The sequence below is a fragment of the Vombatus ursinus genome, unplaced genomic scaffold (assembly GCF_900497805.2).
Source record: "Vombatus ursinus unplaced genomic scaffold, bare-nosed wombat genome assembly UNPS02014841.1, whole genome shotgun sequence".
Classification (NCBI taxonomy): Eukaryota; Metazoa; Chordata; class Mammalia; order Diprotodontia; family Vombatidae; genus Vombatus; species Vombatus ursinus.
In genome coordinates this window covers 24,054,505-24,069,773 of record NW_020954619.1, presented here as the reverse complement: position 1 = coordinate 24,069,773, position 15,269 = coordinate 24,054,505, and positions in this window count along the sequence as shown.

Genomic DNA, 15,269 nt, shown 5'->3' with positions numbered 1-15,269 from the left:
GGTTGAGAAAGAAGAAAGAGAAATGGAATCAAATAGAACAGACTTTTTTAGTATCAAATCTTTTTCTAGAATCAAACCATAACTCCAACTTTTACTAACTCTGTGACCATCAGTAACTCAACAAGAATTGAAGTTTACTATATGTCAGGAACTGTGCTAAGCTCAAGATATACAAAGAAAGTCACTTAAATTGTGTGAGATCAATGTCCTCCTCAGTTAAAAGGAGATAATAAAACCTGAAGTATCTATCTCAAAGGATTGGTGTGAGAATCAAATAAAATTGTGCACATGTGATATAGATTATATATACATGATAATATATAATATATATTACCTTTTAAACCTCAAAGTATCATATTAATGCTAGCTATTATTATTATCCCCATTTTATTATCCCTGCAATCACACTGTAAGTGGCAGAGCTGAGGGCTTCCCTCAAAGGTTAATGGCATTATCTTCCTTCAACCTGTAGTGTCAGAGAATTGGGCATTACCCAAGGGGATACTGAAATCTTAGATAACTGTAATTTTATTTGCTGAATGTGAAAGTGTCCTTGAAAGGATAAGAAATATTCAGCTCAAAATACAGAGACCTAAGTCCCATAACTCTTCCACGTGTCAGTCATGAAAGTCAATCTCCACACATCACTTTAGAGTCCCCTGTTTGTGATTGTCACCATATGGTAGGGCAGGTGGCCTTTTCTTCCTGCCATCAAGTCATTTCCCCTATGACTCTGTGCTGCTTTTGCATGCATATAGCTTTCCTGGGTAAGCTTATTGGTAGCAACCCTATTGTACAAATGACCGCTGGTTAATTCCTGATCTCACCTACTCTCAAGGTAGATTTGCATGTTTCCTTACTTTTGAGAGACACAGTAAATAAGGCCATCTGCAGCTTATTGAAACCACACTGAATTTTGCATTCATTGCTTTCAAATTCCAAATTTCATGTTTCTGCATTGCAATTTGCCAATGAAATGATTTCCCATTATCAGATTACACCCTCCACCTGTGGAAACCTTTTTTTCCCTCTAGGATCCTGGAATTTTATATCTAATATCTAACCCAAACATCTTCATTTAATTACGGTCCAAACAGTAAAGTGACTTCCCCAAGAATACTTGGCTAATTAATAGCAGAGCTGGGACTAGAAACTAGATCGATTTTGTCCCAATTCACTGCTTTTTGCTCCTTGATATTTTGTACTTCTTAAACTTCATTTCCAAGTAGAGGCAATTCCTGACTTACAATTCCTCATATACATATGACTCAGAAAGCCTGGTGATGTAAGTAACTTCTCCTGCTATAGACCCTACCTCTCTCTGGAATCCTCACTTCTCACTTCATTTCAGTGATGATAAATAAAAGCATAATAATAAGAAACTCTTTATTGCTTCTGGTCAGTCCTCCCTCCCCCTGCTTTTCACCACTCCCCTCAAGCACCAATCCCTAGAGAGGGAAATTAGGTCAGAGGAGATAAGAATAAAAATAATCCACCCTCCATCATGGAAATTCTATTCTACTTCTTCTTCACCTTTGACTGATTCCCCAGCCCTAACACGTGACTCATCAATAGGAGTAAAAGGAGAGAGGAGTAAGGGAACAGCCAATGGAGAGAACCTTATCAAGTCCTACCCGGCTCTAAAGGCCAAAATTTCCACCCCACACCATTGAATCGCTTTTTCAACTTCTTACCTAAACCTCCATCCCTTCTCCTGCTGAAGCCCAGTATCCCAGGTCACAGGAACCATTACCAATGGCCTGGAGTATGGAACCACTTGATACAAGAGTCTCTTGAAGGAGAAGGTATATGTTCCTGGCAATGCAAACTCAATGAGTTCTTTTCTCTCCCCTCCCCCACCCTGCAAAAAAAGTTATCATGCATGATATTTAACTTCTATAGTATTCACCATCCCTTGGTATCAAGAAATCTGGTTTCAATTCCACCTTTGACATTTCCTAGTTGTGTGCTTGGGCAAATCACTTAACTTCTCTGAGCTTTGGGGTCAAATTAATTTCATTTCCTTTTTTGAAAGGGTTACTAGACTAGTTGAGGAAGGTTATAGATAAAAATTGTCTAGATTTTAACAAAAGCATTTGACAGAGTTTTTCATGTTATTCTCATGGATAGAATGACAAGACATGGGCTTAACCCACCATTAGGTGAATTTGACAATGGTAGAATGTCTGAACCTAAAGAGTAATTATTGATTGATGCTAATTTGGAAGGGCATGTCTAACAAAGTGGCTCAGATGTAAGTCCTTGGCTTTTTGCTGTTTAATATTTCTATCAATGACTTAGATAACAGCAATAATAATAGTAATAACAATAATAAACCTTATATGCTCCCTTAAGATTTACAGAGCACTTTATATACATAGATGACATGCTTTTCAGATTTGGTGATGACACAAATCTAAGCTGATTCCTATGCTGATAATTCTCAAATCTGCTTTCGCAGCCTTAACTTTTTTCCAGATCTCCACTCTTACATTGCCAACTATGTACTAAACATCTAAAATGAATGGCCCATAGACATCTTAAACTCATGTCCAAAACTTAACTCATTGTCTTCCCCTTGCCAAACCCTCTTCTCTTCCTAATTTCCCAAGTACTGTGTAGGGTACCACTATGCTCTCAGTCACCTGGGGTCACAGCCTAGGTATCTTTCTCAATTCCTAATCTCTCTCACTTCCATATCCAATCTGTTGCCAAATCCTGTCAATTCTACTTATATGATATCTCTCGTACATTCTCCCTTCTCTCTTCTAACACTGCCATCACCCTACTGCAGACCCTCTTTACCTCAATCCTGGACTACTGCAATAGCCACTTAGTTGGTATCCTCAAGTTTCTTCCCATTACAATCCATTCTCCACTCATCTGTCAAACTGATGTCAGTGGAGTTTATTGATTGGGGTAGGGGGAGAGGTGACATGGTTAGACCTATGCTTCAGGAAGTGTCACTGAATCACAGAGTGCATGTTGGGGAGTAATATATAACTGGAAAGATAGGAGGGGCCAGTATCAAAGATTTTGAATGCCAATCCAGGTTCAAATATAAAATGTTCTGATTGGCATTCAAAATCTTTCACTGACACAGGCCCCCTTTCTTCCTTATACAAATCTGTCTCCTAACTCTAGACGTTTTTATTAGCTGTCCCCTAGGCATTCTCTCAGTCCTCATCTCTGCCTCATAGTTTCCTTAGCTTTCTTCATGTCCCAGCTAAAATTCCTACTTCTACAAAAAGCCATACCTGATACCCTTTAATTCTAGCACCCTGCCTATGTTGATTATCTCCAATTTATTGCATACATACACATACAAATTGCATATGCATTTGTAATATATGTCCCTTAAGATTTACATATATGTGTATACCTTGTTTATACATAGAGGTTTGTATGTTGTTTCCTTCATTAGACTGTGAGCGCTTTGAAAATAGGAAAAGTTTTTCATCTTTCTTTGAATTCCTAGCATTTAGTACAGTGCCAGGAAGAGAGTAGATAATTAATTCCAAACCTGTAGTTATGTATGATTCTGTGTATGATCTATCAGATGAAGATCATGATATTTGTACTACCACTCCTCCACCAGTTGACAGGGTTGCTATAAGGAATGTGAATAAACCTTAAAGGGCTATAGAAATTTAATTTCTTATTCATGTCATTAGTAGTAGTAGTTACAATCAGTCTTTTTTGTAGGCTGGCTTGAGAACCTACTCTTTCCATATAGCATTTGATTCTATGGGAAAATATGTTCTCAGATACAAGCAGTTAACTTACAAATAACCCTTTGGAACAGTTTATGAGTTGGGCTGTGTCCATGATTGTCCTTTTGTCTGTGTGTTTAAATGAAATATTTAAAAGCCAAAATGAATCTGAATATCTGAGCCTGAACTATAATCCTATATAGTCCTTGAAATGGGTTTTGGATCGATTCTTTAAATTTCCCCAAAAAGGGCTTTAACCTATTGAAAATGATAGCATCTGTATACTACAATTTATATTACATTATTATAACAATCCAGGGCAATGTGAATTATCATTTCCATCAAAGGGACTGGCATCAAGACATAAGGCAGGGCACTGTGTTTACTCACTAGAGCTGCTCAAGCTTGCAATAACACGCTTGCTGCAGCTGCCATCTAGTACTGTAATTGGAATAATATTCCTTAACTGTTACTTCAAAAGTACCCCCTTAACATGAATATCCTTTACAATGATGACTTCTACAAAAATGCTCAATGTATTGCCAGTTAAAATATTCCCTGGTTTTTAGTTGCAAGCCACTAAAACCTGAAACGTCTTTACCATCTCTCCCCTTCTGTCCTCTTGTCAGAGGAAAAAGTAGTTCTCCATTTTCTTTGCCAAGGCAATCCCATTCACCTAAGCTCTCTATTCCTCCCACCTCCTTCCTACTCTGTCAATTCATAGGATCACGAATATAGAAATAAAAGAGACCTGGCTGCCTGGATATCCCCCAATATTTCAATTTCACAATGTCCAAAATAGAATTTATTTCCCTCTTACATCAGCTTCCTACCTAACTTTTCTCTTTCAGCTTGCATCTGCTGCCCTGCCTGGTTTCAACAGAACAAGACACCCCCCTCCCAGGGTAAGCTAATCACTTCTAAAAATCACCATCATTCTGCTAACTCAAGACCTGATTGACTCCACCTCCCTCAACCTCCTGTTCCCTCCATTTGAAGGGCTTAAGGGCAGAGTAATAAACTCCTCCTAATGCCTTCCTTTATAAAGGACAGAAACTGGACTCTCAGCTCACTCCACTTTACATCTGCTGCCCTGCATGGTTTCAACTCCATGAAACAAGATGTCTCCTCACCACGTGTCCCACCCACCACCTTTTCCTGCCTCTTTTTGCATATTATTTATTCCTTTAGATTGTAAGATCTTTGAGGGCAGGGACTGTCTTTTTATTGATTATATCCTCAGTACTTAGCACAGTGTCTGGAATGTCATAGATGCTTTAAAAATGTATATTGGATTTATCAGAGTTCATAGCCCTTCTTTTTCTTGTCACCAGACCCCTTTCTCCTAATGCTGATCTAAATGTGTTTACTGGCTCCATGACTCTAATCCAGTCATTTCCACTCTTTGAATCTGAATTTCTTCCTTTCTTTAATGAGGAGGTTGTGCTAGATCATTTTTAAGGTCCCTTCTAGTTCTTCCAATCTGTCATCCTTGACCTATAATCACAAAACCAAGAGTAATTTCTTCAGTATGCTACAGGCACAATGAAAATATGAAATCATAATTTTACTCTACCAGACTTACTTTCTGTTCTATTCTGCTAAACATTTCTTCAAGACATGAAATCCTTCCTCACCTTCTTAAAGTTATGTGTTCTTAAGCCACTTTCAAAATTTATTGTTCCAATGTGCAGAATATTAATCTATTGATAAAAAGAGTCAATTATTTCAATAGTGGGCACTTTAATACCTATTTTAAAATGGAACGTGCCCTATTATGTGCAAGAGTACAATAAATACAAAGTAAATATATAAATATATATATGTAAATAGAAACCAAGTTTCTATTTATATAGCACTTTGAGGACTGCATAGAATTTATATATATACATATATATATACATATATATATATGCACACATATATTATAGACTCAGAACTGGAAAGGACCTCACAAGTCATCTAGTCCAATTCCCTCATTTTATAGAAGAGAAAACAGGTTCAGAGTAGTCAAGTGCCTTGCCCAAGATAATGCATAGAGTAAGTGCAGATTTGGCATTTAACCCCACCCCTCAAAAAAAAAAAAAAAAAAGACTGCCATCCTTGTAATGATATAGCTAACTCTAATATAGTATAGTAAGGGGATCAATTAGAGAACCTCTGGTCAATTGAGTCCCTCAAACCCACTTGATGAAATTACAATATACATGGGGCAAGCGTAAAAAGAATGAACTCTCAAAGTTTTGTTCCTTTCAGACTTTAAGGGGTAGAATTCACAGCTTATAAGAGGCATGAAACTTTGAGTGACTCAAACCCTGAGTGACATCTTCACAGACCGCAAACATAATGAAACTGGATATAGTCCATTTGTATCTTGTAATGGGTTCACTCCTTTCAGCGTCTGAGGGGACATTGTAAAGAAGTACTTCTATATTCATTTAGGAGGCTCAGGGTGAGGGAGGGTTGCAGTTGTCTTCTGGGTCACGTGACTGTACATTTTCTCTAATCCCAATGAGGGATCAAATCTCTCCAAGACAGAACTTATGGATCAGAGATAAAGCAATTTCAGCTGTCTCCATCATCTAGGATGCTGTAACCCAAAAGGAAGAAAAAGAAAAAAATTCACTAATGCCTATCCTGAGCTCATGCAGCATCAACCCTTCCTCACTGCATACCACCAGCAAGTTGCACTAACTGATTCAAGAATTTCACCCTTAGAATTCTGCTTGCAACAAAACCCAATTTTACCCTCTAGTCCCTTCCCTCCCACCTCCAATGTTATGAGGATCTTGGCTCCAAACTGCAGAAATTTGCCAAGGTCACAATAGACATCACTCCAGTAGCAATGTGTGTTACAAAATACCTCAGTAGGAAAGCAGAAAAACAGAAGGAAATTGGAAAGACACAGGTCTGGGCTTGAAATAGAGCTCAAACACACAACCCAACTCCACCCCACCCCCAGAACCTTGGAGATCCAAATTGCAGAAATCAATCCCAGTGCAGAAACAATCTGAACTGCCAGTACTGTGACAGAGACCTAACAAACAGAAGGAATGGGATAGGACACCATTTGTGTGGGGTGGGGAGCTGTCTGTCACTCAACTAAGACTGAGGGAAAGAGCCCAGTATCCAGCTGAAGCCAGTTTTGTCCCCCAAAAAGCACTTGGGATTTAGGCTGGTAAACTATCAATTGCCCAGCTTATAAAATGGCTGAGAGACCTTAAGATCTAACTCCCAGAGAAATTACCATCAGAAGAGAGGGAGTCAGAAAATGAGTAATATGGGGAAATAAGGGTAGAGGAGGGGGAGATAGAAATTAAGAAAGATATTGAATAAAAGAAAACTCAAAGACTTTGAACATAAACAGATAAACCAACAGGAAAAACATTAACAGAAGAAAAATTATGGCCTCTAGATTCAATTAACAAGTTCAGGCATCTATGAATAAATACTACAAAACCAAGGAAAATGATCCAATGCTTGATGATGCAGAGGACCTTGTGGAATTTGAGGAGAACATATAACCACAAGATACTTCTCCTGAACGGTTTAAAAGAGAAATGAGACATATGAGAACAGAATTTATGTCATGCACAACAAAAATATTTGGGATAATAGAAAAACTTGAATCTAAAATGGCAAGTCTCACCAAAGAAACAAAAGACAGAATAATGGATTGGGAACTCAAATACAGTCAAAGACGATCTAAAAGAAGAGAAGTAAAAGTTGATAACTTTAAAAGAAAATATGTTCACTACCTAAGTGAAACATACCCATCTAAAAGAAAAGATGCATAGAGACAACCTAAGTAGCACAGGTCTCCTAGAAGAACCCAAAACAAACAAAAAAAAAAAATGTAAACATATTGTAAGAGAACTGGCCAGAACTTCTTAACATAGAAAATGAAAAACTGATTGAAATAATTCTTAATTGCCTCCAGAAAAAAAAAGCCAAGACTGCAAACTACAAAGTGCATAGTGAATTGTGAATTAAATATAGTGAATTTAACAATTCAATTCAGAAATAAGTTCTGCGAGTGATAAAGAGAAAACCTTCAAATACAAAGGAAAGGAAATTCATAGACCACAAAACTATTCTTCACACACCAGAAAATGCAGACAGAAGGGAATGGAATAATGTATTCCAAAGAGCAATAAAGCTCAGAATGCAGCCTAGGGTCATCTACCCTGCCAATCTGAGCTTAATCATAGATGAGAAAGATGGACATTCAATAATAAAGAAACATTCTTAGAAAGAAAACCATATTTGAAGAAATCGTTTGTTTCTTGAATATCCCAGATAACAGAAAGGCAGAAGGCATGAATGAATGTAACAGTGAAGGACAGCAATCACAACAGATTGACAACAGAAAAACAAAAACAAAAAAACACAGAAAAACTACTTTCTAAATGTACAGAAGGAAAGAGGGGTGAAGGCAGATGTTAGGTGGAGCTGATGGTGAAAAAGTAGGCATGGAGCACCTGGCAACACCTTGTTTAAAGATGAATCATTTTTTGGGGGGAGCTACATTACAAAATGGGAAGGTGAATGAAAGGGAGGAAGAGAACATAGGGATGGAGGGGACGGTGTGGTGTGCAAGGGTCAAATCTTAATCTAGTGATCAATGGAAGGTGACCCCTGAGGTCCCTCCGGAAGAGAAGAGCCTGCAGAGGAGTGGGTGAGGAGCAAGAGAAAAGGATTGAAATGAGAGAGAAAAGGAGGGAGGCCTTGCTTTTATGTTGTGAAAGGGTTCCACTAGTTGTTCCTACAGGTGAAGAGAAAAATTCTTTGATGGAAGATGAGCCCATTGTTTTGGGTGTTGTCCAGAGGAATTAGTGCTTGAAAAGGCCACTCATCCTACATTGGAAGAAGAGGAGTTGAAACACCTGGGAGCAACTAGGGGTCTGAGAGGGCATGGGCCCAGGAAAAAAAAAGTTTTGAGGCAAATGGGGAAAAGAAGATAGTTAGGGGGAGATGAGATACCAGTGGTGGGTTGCATAATCAGGGATATGGTGGGGAAAGGCCCTATCATGGGGTAGTGTCTTATCTAACACCTGCAATGATTTCATTGTTCTTGAAGTGAGGCACAATGGAAAAAGGGAATCCATGGAACAAACTCTATAACCACCTGGAAGTGAGATCCTAGAATGGATGCCTTGGAAATTTTGATTGCATGAAGAGGAAATGGAGAGGCCAGGTAATTATAAGGGCATGAATCAGAGAATAGACAGAGGATGGATAATGAAGAAAATAAGAGAAATTCTTTCTGAAAAGGGGCACAAAAATTAAATTAAAAAATTAAAACTAAAGAACAGTACTAGTTGAAGGAGAGGAGAGGAAGGGAAATCTACTTGACTAAGAAAAAAGGGGGGAGAAGAAATACATAGTCAGATAAAAAAACAAACAGAGAAAAAGGAATTAATAAGCAAAACCCCCTCTCAAAAAGAGAGAGAGAGTGCACATTAACGAAGCACTAATATGAGCCAGGACCTGTGATTAAACACTGAGGCACCGAGAATACAAATATTAGCCAGCAAGAAAGCCCCTGCCCTCAAGGACCTTACATTCTAATGGGGGAAGATAATATATAAAAGAGGAGTGGCAGAATCCTGGTTCTCACCTGCATACGGCAAAAACTCAGCTATCCCAGTGTCTTAGGTTACCCAGGAGGGAAATGGAGATGACGGCCAAAGTGCTGGCTGAATAACTAAATCTCATACTCTGCATTAGTAGCAGAAATTTCCTCATTGGGAGTTCCCTACACCAATAAAAATACAGATTTCAACAACAACAAAAGTAAGAACAAGAAGGAGAGAATAATCATCAAGCTTTTAAAGGTCTCAAATAACTGGGCATGAAAATTCAAATGAAAAGAGAGCATCTAGAAGTTTCTGGAAATAATTGAGAGCTAGGTTTTATAAATCTAGGGAAAGTATATAGAGACTCCTAATATAAAATAGAACCTTAATTTAATCAATCAATCAATAAAAATTTATTAAGCTCTTACTATGTTCCAAGCACTCTGCTAAGCAATTATAGTATATTACCTTTTGAATCTGATTAATGGATTAACATTTCATGTAGGAGATATAAAATCATTTGATATGATTTAATAATTCTATGCATCAGCAATGAATTAATTTTGTTATAAGCCAACAATCAATAACTATAGTCCTAATGCTAACTGATGAAGGCATCATGCCTCTGCACCTATTTATGAAATATAGCATTGCTAGAACAAGCTCCTGGGTTATTACTTGCATTGAAGTCAATGGAAACACCAAATTCAGGAAGAAGCTACACAGCTGGAGTTGGCTTCTTTGTCGAGATCCATTTGCTTTAGTAATTACATTATTTCTATCTAATTTCCCTACCAGCAACCCCCTGTGAGTTTCAATTGGTTACAACTTTTTTCACTTACCATCATCTACTCTGTAGTATACTCAGCAACATATTTCAGAAGGATATGAGATGGGATGTGTTTTGCACACTTGGGCATTTGGATTGTGGGTCTTCTTTTGGGGCCCCTGCATTCCTGAAAATATGAGCTCTGTGCTTTGGTCTTATGAATGAGGGGAAGAAGCGTGCAAAGGCATCTTCTGCAAGAGAATGGATGTGTAATATGCAGAGTCTAAGTCTATGCACAGGAAAGACACTTGAAGTATGAGAACCAGACTTAATCTTTAGACTAGTCATCAACCCTTTCCTACTAAATGAGACATCTATAAAGCACTTAACACAGTGCCTGCACATAGTAGGTGCTGAATAAATTCTTGTTTCTTTCCTCCCCCTCCTAAAGGAAGGGTCAGGTGGTCATTAAGAGATGGAAGTAGCCAGAACGTGGCTTTTCACTGCACTTCTAAAATGGGGTTTCTAGGATTGTCCCTAAATAGCATTATGAGTCACTGATCCCATGAAAATTCAGAGGACAAACATTGAACTTTTAGAGCCACTTTTTGAGCCTAAGAACATACACTGTCATGTTTAATAAAACCTCTCAATAATGTTCATTACATGGACTACATTAAGAGAAGAAAGGCCCAAAAGTACTCAAAGAGGCGCAGATTATCTTCTTGGTGAACCCTCAAGAAGGCCCTGCTTTCTTCATTTTTAGTGGTGGCACAGTGGATAGAGTGGCAGGAAGACTCATCTTCAGAGTTCAAATCCAGCCTCAGACACTTACTAGCTGTAAGTAAATTAAAGCAAGTTGTTTAAACCCTGTTCGCCTCAGTTTCCTTATCTGGAAAATTAGTGCAGAAGGAAATGGCAAATCACTTTGGTATCTCTGCCAAGAAAACCCCAAATGGGGTCATGAAAAGTTAGACACAACTGAACAACAAACAACAAAATTCCCTTTATGCCAGCTAGCCTTGAACTAGAGCCCAAATCCCAGCTCCTTTCCCCACTCTCACCCTGCCAACAAGCTCCAAAGCTTTGTCTCTTCATCTGAATTGCATCTTCTTTCTTTAACACCAAAAAAGACTTATTAAGTAGCCAGCTCACATTTGTCTAAAAGGAACTTGAGGAACATGCCAAAAAATATTCTTACTGAATTGTCCTTGCTTATTCATTCATTTATTCAAAAAGTATTATGTGTCTACTATGTGTAGAGCATTGTTCTAGACACAGGGGAAGAAACACAGTTTAGATAAATCTTATTCTCTGCCTTCATTGAACTGGTAGTTTGGTAGAGGTATCATACACAGAGACAAACAATGGTATTTCATATCTGTGTAACAGTTTACAAACTTATTTCCTCAACAATCCTACTAGTTGGATGATATCAGCATCTTCCCCATTTTTGGCAAGCAACCTGAGGTCAAAAAAGGTGTCGTCCCAAGTTTATATCATTTATATGTTTCAGAGCTAGAATTTGGACACAGGTCTCTTGATTTCTAATTTGTAAGGTTTAAATATGAAAGAGAAATTCTGATAACTTGAATTTAAAGGAAATACAAAGTAAGTGGAAAATTTCCTGGGAATAATATGGTCACTAATCAAGTGAAGAACATCTATGGGTTACCCGGGTGGAAAAGAACCTAAGAGAATGAAGCCTAGTTATGCAATTGAGTTTGATGGGTTTTTTTTCCCTAGGGCATCTTTTGACTTTGGTTAGTTATTTTGGTTTCTCCCCTGAGCCAGGTAACTCAAACCAAGCTCCCATCCATGAGGTGTTCTCTCCATTTCTTATATATATAGGAATCCAAACTTTGTCCAAGATTAGCATCTAACTCCAAATAAGAATCCAGCACTTCTCCTCTCTTGTGAGGTAGGTACGGCAGCCCATTCCATTCCAGAGCTGTTTCTTTGAAGTTTGTTGAAGAGAAAAGATCAGGAAAGATTGAAGTACTACTCCCTATTTTCCTCATCATACTCTTAATTAAATACTACCTTAGTTCATGGTTAACTCAATTCAAAAAATATTTTTAAGTATATACCATGCACAAGGAGAGAGGAAGTGTAGCTTAGTGGACAGAGGGCCAGCTTCAGAATCAATAAGGTTCAATTTCAAGTCCTGCTTTGGAGCCTTCCTTGCTGGAAGCTTGTTAACATTAACCTGATCATATATAAACTGACTTGAGCTTTAAAAACTTGGAACTAGCTGCATTGTGTGGGTTTATCTCTGAAATTTTTGTTAATTTTTTTTCATGTAATCACTATGGGACACTGCTCACTTGCCTGACAAAGTCAGGATAACTGGAGATGGCCCAGGACATAGTGGATGACCTTGGTGTCTTTGATGTCTGACCAAGCTCTAAGAACTCCACAACACCTGTTCCAGTCACCTTCATAGCCATTAGAACAAATTGTTTTCATCTACCCCTTTCACCAGGAAAGTCTTCACATGCTTGGGGTAGACACCCCCACTAACTGACTGATGAGCTTGAGGCCTCTCCGTTACCCTCAACCTGGTTTAGCCTGCTCTGTTATTACATCTATAAAACAATCAAAAAACCTATCAAGGGCCAAATGTATATTAAGATCACAGACACAACATTCCCAATATATAAAATAAATGATCAAACAAATATGGAGCAAATCTACTAATACAACTATAAAATTCAAAATATTTACAAAAATCAATATGTACATAGTTCTTATTCTGTTGAGCTCATTCATTTCATTTAGTTAACCTTGAGCACATACCCACTTAACTTCTCTAAACCTCAGTTTATTGCACTGTAGAATGAGGGAATTGGACACCAGTTCTAATTTCTTTATAATAAAGACACCCTCCACCAACCATATGTGATCTCTCCCTCCTCCAAACTCTCATATCACTTTGATCATCTCTCTCTTGAGAGAAATGATTATTAATAACCAATGATTTGGGGAGATCCAGAGTTCTGGCCCCCTTTTTCTACAATCCTAATTTTAAAAGTTCAAGTCTCTTGACATTGCTGATAATGAGATTGGACTAACTTTCTTTGTTCAGACCCCACCCAGGTAGAGTACCTATTGTGTTCTGCTCAGGCTTGGGTGGGGCATAAATTCTTTGAATAGATTGCTCAAAACTGGGGTTAACTTAAGAAGTAAATGACTTAATCAAAGTTCAAGTCCAGCCCTTCATTTTAATATTCATTCTTTCATTAATTATTAACCAACCAAAGTTGATTCCCACCCTGGGGAACACCTACTCTTCAAAGGGTATGTGAACTGTGAGTCTGCCACCATGATTGTCTTTGGTCCAAGAGAGAGACAGCCAAATGACCATTCTTTTATTAAAATGCTGGTATTATTAATAAAATGATAAAATAACCCAAAAAATCATGTCTCTTGAAACTTTTTAATCACCACACTCTAAAAGCACTTATATTCTGCTTCATATTGAAGTTATTTAAGAAGATCATAGGCTCCATGGGGTCAGAGATTATATTACATTATGTTAGTATTTTTGTGGTAACTTCTAGAGCCCAGTTCTAGATCTATGAGCCTCTGAGCACTGGACTAAGAGTCCAGAGACTAAGATTCAAGTTCTAGCTCTGCTATCAACTCTTTTTGTAACCTTGGGCAAGTGTCTTTTCCTCTCTGAGCCTCAATTTTAAAACGAAAATAGACTCGATTTGTGAGTCACAAAGTTATGCCATGCCATGGATACAGAAATGTGTCACGAGTTTTCTTAAATATAACACAAAAACTTGCATGTTACTTTATTGCAAATAAAAGAAAATTTACAGTTAATTTTAAGTAATATCAATTTTATTTAGCCAGATTATATGGCATACAAATATAGTCTTCTGCAAATGACTCCATGCAGTCAATGACATCAAAACATGTCAGATTTTGAACTCAGAAAGAACTTGATAAAAACACGTTCTTTTTGAAGGGAAATTGCGTGTGTGCAAGCCTTTCAACTATCTCAGAGCATTGCCTATTAAAACATTCAGTAAGCCTTGATTGCTTATGACAAATAACAGGGTGCCATGAACAAAAAAGTTTGTTAACCACTTTCCTAGGTGATCTCTAAATTTGCTTCCACTCTAAAAGAACACTACTTAAATAACACAGCTTAAATCTCTCTACCAGTTTTTTCTTTTCTTAAACAAAATACCATTCACCTCCTTGGAACAGCAATTGTTTTTGTTTAATCTATGAACTCAAAACTGCAAAAAGACATGGACATTTGGTTCCAAAATATTAAACAAGAAGCTTTTTGAAAATGGTCTCATTTAACAATCACTCAAAGATAGTCAGATTGAATATAATACTTTCCATGAAGTCACCATAAAGTCTAAAAAAAAATATGAAATGCATTAAAATAAAGTTTCAAATACTCTGTAATGGTCATTTCCTCCTCCTTGCAGTTACCAAAGCAGACATCAGTAGGCTTCATAATCTGCCTATTTGTAAGAGAAATGGTAAGAAAGCTACATTTAGATGCTCATTCACTTAGCTCAGGGTAAAAGACAAAAATATGGGTTATAGGTCTGAGTCATACTCAAAGCATCATTGATTTAAAAATATAACCTTCCTTGCAAACTTTTATGCCTAGTCTATGACATTGTCATTATCTTTTAGCTCTAGAATCTAAATTCTCTTGAACACTATTCATCCAGTTACCCAAAATTGCCACGTTGCTAAAGAAAAATGTTGTTCAGGTTGCCCTATGAATATACCATAACAGAGAGATCTTCTTAAAACCAAAGAAAAACCCAGCATTTGAATTTGGCAGTTCATCATTCATTATGTGTCAGCATCAAAAAAAATACAAGGTAATTTTGCATTTGAGCATCTGTGCAATGTCTTGGAGAAGAGTTTATCATTCCATTTAATTGCATTCAGCATTTATTAAGCACCTCTCTGCAAGGCAGTGGGCTAGGCTCCAAGTAAACAAAGAAAAAAACAGTCCTTGGCCTCATGGAACTTACATTATATATTGAACAAGATATGCACAAAGATAAGTAAATATAAAGTTTGTATAAAACAATACAAAGAAATTCTAAGGGTAAAGATGGAGTGCCTTAGTGAATAAAAAGACCTTATCCAGGTCAGGAAGATCTGAGTTCAAGTCCTGCTTGTGGATATGTGACCCTGGTCAAGTTCCTAACCTCTGGG